Source organism: Nanorana parkeri, unplaced genomic scaffold (assembly GCF_000935625.1).
Source record: "Nanorana parkeri isolate BGI_ZX_2015 unplaced genomic scaffold, ASM93562v1 scaffold14, whole genome shotgun sequence".
In the NCBI taxonomy this organism is placed as follows: Eukaryota; Metazoa; Chordata; class Amphibia; order Anura; family Dicroglossidae; genus Nanorana; species Nanorana parkeri.
In genome coordinates this window covers 1313708-1319707 of record NW_017306282.1, presented here as the reverse complement: position 1 = coordinate 1319707, position 6000 = coordinate 1313708, and the positions used below count along the sequence as shown (strand labels likewise).

Below are 6000 nucleotides of genomic sequence, written 5' to 3'. Positions count from 1 at the left end.
TTGCAGCCTGCTGGCAGGCATATGCAGCACCCATGTAGGGGACTTCTTCATTTTGACACACACACAGAACGTATGGCGCCTAGCAGTCATCTGACCCTAGAAATTCTGAATTTTATTCTGTAGCTATCACTCCCCCTCAGCATATCATTGCTAAGGAAAGAGTTGAGTTCCCATGATGCCCTAAGAGCTGCAATTTAAAGTGACACTAAAACTCAGGAGTTAAATCTTAACAATGCATTCAAGTACCCTAAGTATTAACAATACTGGACCTTCTCTGTGCATCATTCGGATGTAGATTCTCAAATCATCTCTGAATTGGTGCTGACACTGTCCTTCCTCAAAGCTCGCTCCCGTGATAGACTTTAACTTTAATACAAAAAGTAAACTAAACATGAGATTGTAGTCCATCACAAGTGTGAGTTTGGAGTGGTGTCTGCTTTACAACACACACAGGGACCACGGGGAACAAAAGTAGCCCCCCTTCAGAAGGAAGGACAGTGTCAGCTCCAATTCAGAGTTGATTTGAGGATCTACAGCTGAGTGTTACACAAATAAGATACATTCTTATTATTAGTTAAGGTACCTGAATGCAGTTTTAAGATTTATCTCCTGCGTTTAGTGTCACTTTAAGGCCTCATTCACACTGCCGCACGTATGCGCGCGTATACGTGCGTACGTGCGTATTGTACCATATGCAACCTATGCAAATAAATGGCTCCATACACATAGCCGCGTATAGAGCCGTATATTTGCGTAGCGTATATATGCGCAAAAACAGAATGGAACAGAGATGCGTCCGGGCAGTGTATCTCTGCGTATATACGCGTGTTTACGCGCATATACGCGTCTACATGCGTACAGCACATTAAAAATTCCATTACGAGTGATGCATTCTGGGATTGCATATAGTGCACGCATATACGTATATACGCGCATATACGCTCGTATACACGCGCGTATATACGCGTGTATATATACGCATAGACGCGTATATACGCAATATACAATTTTGCTTGCGTTGTGTGTGAATGAGGCCTAAAGATCCAACACCAGCAACAAATGATGCGTTCCAATCCCCCTACTCGCTCACTGGATGAATGTACGCTGAGTCCTTTTCGCCAAAATACTCTACTACACTGTAATATACAATACATTCAAAAGAAGAAAAAAAAAGTAATTAAGGGGTTAAAAGCCCCCAAAACATTGATGGCCAAGGCAGGATTATATAGACTCTATCGGATCATTTCATTTAGACAATGCATGGCAAACAAAAAAGAAATCTCATTAATCCGATTTGCTTTCCTTTCTAATTATTCTCCGACGAATGACGCCCACCTCATATCGTTTATTAAAGTGTAATCTCCCATCAATACTCCGCGCATCAGGCTGCCGTGCATTATTCAGACCGCCGCATCTCCTGTGAAAGATGATTTTAATCTTTGAAGTCTGCAGACAGAATCCCACATAAGACATTCATAGGAAGCAGCAACAGCCAACCACTGGCAGAGGCAGGGAAGACACTGCCTGCCTGCCACAAGATGCTCTTGATCATTCCCACATAGTGGAGTCTATAGCTCTGATCACTCTTTTCTCTCCTCCTTTCCTTTTTTTTCTTCTTCATTAAAACAAGTGTGACAATCTGTGATTGGCTGGCAGTCAAGGCTTCCTGGAACTGAACACTATTTAAATAACCTTAATATCACACAACCAGAAGCTTTGTAACCAGGAGACTTACAGGCTGCTGTCAGGACTGTCCATATGCTTGCTGGAAGGTAAGATAATTTCCAATCTTTGCTCAGCTATACTAGTAAAATGATCAGACAGGAAAAAAAATAATCATATGCATCATTATTATTTCTTTTTAGGATGTGATATTTGTTGGATTTTTAAAATCAGTTGAAAAATTGACTCCACGACTATGCTTTCCTGTAAATTCATCATAAATCTGCTTGTTTATTGTGCCTTCTATATAAAGAAATTGGATATTGTACCTCTTATCAGCTGCCAGTACCGCGTTCGTTGCTGATGGTTTTCTTGCTGATTTTATTTTAAATCAGGGAGAAATTTTCCAAGCGCTGGAAGTTTTTCTGAGACGGCTGCCAGTTTTTTAATGCTTCGGTATTGTGCAATTGTTAATTTATACATTGCCCAACTCTCTGAACTAGTCACTTAACCAATGTGACTTCACTGACCTGAATTTGATTGATTTAAATGGTAAGCTGATCTGATTGCTATGGGTCACTGATGGATGTGAACCCAGCAAATCAGTTATTGGGTAAATCACATGAGTCACTAGCGAGAATATTCTTCAATTATTTGCTCATCTGTTCTGATGGATATAGAATGGGTTACATTTTTAAAAGAATGGTTTATCTCTATGGTGGTTTGGTACTGTGGCTCACATATCAGAGCTATACGGAAACTGGAGGTGTTGTCCAGAGCATCCAAACAGGTTTTAGATGTCATTTACTAGATAGCTAGGGAACCTGAACTTAACGAAGAACTTCAGGAATTGTAAAAACTTACAGGGGTATCCCCAATGTAACGCCTTTTGTCTAGGCGGCTTAAATAAAGCAGTTTTACTCACATGTTCCTCGGTCAGTGCTGATCTCTCTTACACTTCGCTCCAGCTATGGAATGTGCCTCGGCATCCTCAACAGTCCGTAGACTACCAGAGCCCAGGGGGAAAGAGAGGCTGCAGGGATCGGTCTAGTAGCCCAGTGGGACTGAGGGTCAGGTCAGTATATCTGCTTTATTTGACTCCCCAAGACAAAACAAGCACTTAACCCTTGCAGTGCATGGGTAGCCCCAATGCAAAGGTAAGTTATTTTTAAATTACGGGAGTTCTTTAAAAAGCGAAGGTTTGCTATACTATTGGGAAAATGTAGAAAAGGTAATTGTGCCCAGGTGTACCCTGATCTAGCTTTTGTCTGGAGTTCCTCAATATCCAAATATCAATGCACTTCAATGTATGTGATTGTGCCTAGGCTCTCCTGTGCCTACTGCCTCATAGATGTATATCTGCAGTATGAGATCATCTAATGCACTGCTGCCTCTTAGTGCCAGTCTTGAGGTGATTTTGGAATGAAATTTGTTGATGCCACGTCTGAGCTGATCACTGTTCTCCTTGCTGGAGGCTCATGAGAAAGAAAAGCCCATGTCTGCCAAAATGGTCACCTCCATACAGAGACACAGCGCAGAACAAGGCATTGGTAAGTCAGTAATGGGGAGAGATCAGCTGCAGGAAGACCACAGGCAATACTGGTGACTAGTTAATTGCCCTCTGCCTGCCTTATTGGGCACAGCTTCCCACATACTGGACTACTATCTCTGTAATAAGGAAACAAAACAATATTGTAAACTAGTGGTATCTGATCATTTCGAGTTATCTTTCTAAAGCAATATTCTGTTATCATTTAGATCGCTGTTCTTCAGCGGTAATGGAAATGTTCTGTAAAGTCAAATATATCATCAGGATTAACTTAAAGTTTAATCTCTATATTTTAATATGCACATTCATATTACACACTAATATACAAATGCAAGAAAATAATAAATATTATTTTTAATATGTAAAAAATAGGTTTCATACAATAGATGATGATATAGTACTGAACCGTAATAAGACCCTATCACAACTTAAAAAATTGCAGGTACTTGCAGTGTTTTTTCTTTCCATAATTTATTTTTTTATATTCATTTGCCTTTAAATTTGCTGGAAAATCTGATTACTCCAGGAAAAGTAAATTCCCTGACACAGCCCCCTCCTTCCTTGCATATTGTAGCTCTCTGCTTTTCTGGGAGTGTCTAATGTGCTGGCCCAGCTCCTCTGCCCCTTCTCTCCCCACCCTGTATAACCTTTTATAAAGCTTCTGGGGGAGGAGCTAAAAGGGAATACTATAGAGTGTCAGCAGTCTTGTGGCTATAGGATTTCTTCAAAAGGTTGGCTTTTATTGGTAAATAACATTCATGAAATATGTTAAATGAACATTTAACCTTATGGGAAGATTTTTGTTGAACTATAATAACTTTATGATGAAATAACCCAAATAATATAAATATAATAATGATGAGGAGTGGGCTTACAAAGTACTAAGTATTGATAAAGAATTTGTCATTCACCCAGCGAAATTGAATGTACATTCGTTCTGTGCAAATGGAGGCAAAAACAAATGTAGGTATAGTTTCCAGATTGAATGTAGTTTTAGGTAATTACCACATTATGGCCACTAGATGGAGCAGAGGAGCATAGGAAATATGTATTTATTTCCGTGGTCCTTAGCTCCATCTAATAACCATTCTTTATAAATACACCCCTAAGAGTCCACAGTCTTGGTTAAAAAATACTAAAAAATGCAGTTCTGGATTTCTTTAAAACATAAGATGGAATCTTGTAGGATCAGTACCCAAATCTCAAATGATATCAGCCTCCTATATCTGACTAGGAGAGGGAGGGACAGTGCTAGGATCCAATCAGGCTTTGCTGCATGCTCATGTGCTAACAGTGAACATGCTAACAGATGGAGAAAGCAGAGTGAGTATAACTGATGACTTATTAGTATTTTGCTGTCCATTGACTGTGCAATCACAAGGCAGGGGGGTGATCCCTCTGTCATTTTTACCTGTGAAGAATATAGTTGAGTCTTTTTCCTAGCTGTGCTGTTTGGCAGAAGAGTATCACAAACGTGGCTGCAGGAATTGCAAATCATTTGGCAAACAAGACATACAGATATTCCTCACTTAACGACCTACCTGTGTAGCGACCGCCCGCACTTACGACTAGCTCTCCGACCGTAAGTGCAGGAACATGTCAGCGGCAGTGCGGCGTCTCACCCAATTCATCTTGCTTACAGTACTGTACTCCGTTCTCTGTTACTATTTTCGGTAAGTATTGTATTTACAGATTTACAGTACGCTGTACAGTACTGTACATCTCCAACACTACAGTATGAATACAGTACAGTACTGTATACAGTTCCTCGCTTAACGACCAATTCGTTTAACGACCTAGTCGTAGGAACGGAACTCAGTAATTAAGTGAGGAATAGCTGTACATGTATTTGAACTGTCAATTGAGCTGTTTGCCTTGTATTTAACTTTAATGTCCTAGGGAATTTGGCACAGTTCACTGGATATTGTTTAGATTAATGTAGCATAGGTCTTTTAAATTAGTCATCCATAGGAGTTGTCTGGTGTCCTATTGATTAATATTGTCGTATAGATTAAGGAACATGTAAACCCTAAGTGATATGATATTTAGTTTGCTACAACACTGTGTATAATTAACAATTCCCTATTTCTTAAAATAACATTTTCACCTTTTTTGTTGTTGTTGTTGTTGCATATCAATGCTGCTAAACTCCTGCAGACTCTTGATAGCCACATCCTGTCTATATGCACTCCAGCGATGGCTACATGGTATTTCTCAGGGAAGATTTCCTAAAGGTGAACACAGTTGACCATGCTTGTGAAATGTGTGAGGAAAAGGCCACTTCCATCAGAAGCCCGTGTGACAGTAGGGCAGACAGGCACAGAATGTTGTCTCCATATAACAGGAAGTGCCTGAACGAGAACTTTAAGGGAGGGATCACCAGGAATAATTTTAATTAAAGGTGCAGATTTAAAACGATTGAGAATGACTTTTGAAATTGCATTAATGTGTTACATTTTATATGATTCTACTGCAGTGGTCACTAAATGGAGGACCGCAGTCTGGACATGGACCGAGTGGCGGTTCTGTCCGGACCACCATCGCTGACCTGCGCTGAGTTATGGCTGGCTGACAGTGGATACCCCAGCCTTGAATTTGAATTGACTACCCCTACTGCTACTGTACAAGTTATTTGATTTACATACACATTAAATAATGACATGGTGACATAGTGTAAAAGTGTTCTGAGCTATAAGACCTATACAAATATTTACACACAGTAGGAGCTCTATATACCAGGTAGGGAAGAAATGTTGCATGGAGCATGATGTTGTCCTGTAAATCCATAT

General features: G+C 40.0%; 1 protein-coding gene across 1 annotated transcript in view; it reads left to right on the top strand.

The window, feature by feature from the left end:
- Nucleotides 1–1718: 1718 nt before the first annotated feature.
- LOC108788171 (carbohydrate sulfotransferase 1-like) overlaps nucleotides 1719–6000 on the top strand; it is a 56096-nt gene continuing 51814 nt past the window's right edge. Inside the window, exon 1 of the mRNA XM_018557908.1 lies at nucleotides 1719–1772. The gene's annotated coding sequence lies outside the window, so the exon portion shown is untranslated. The remainder of the gene's footprint in view (nucleotides 1773–6000) is intronic.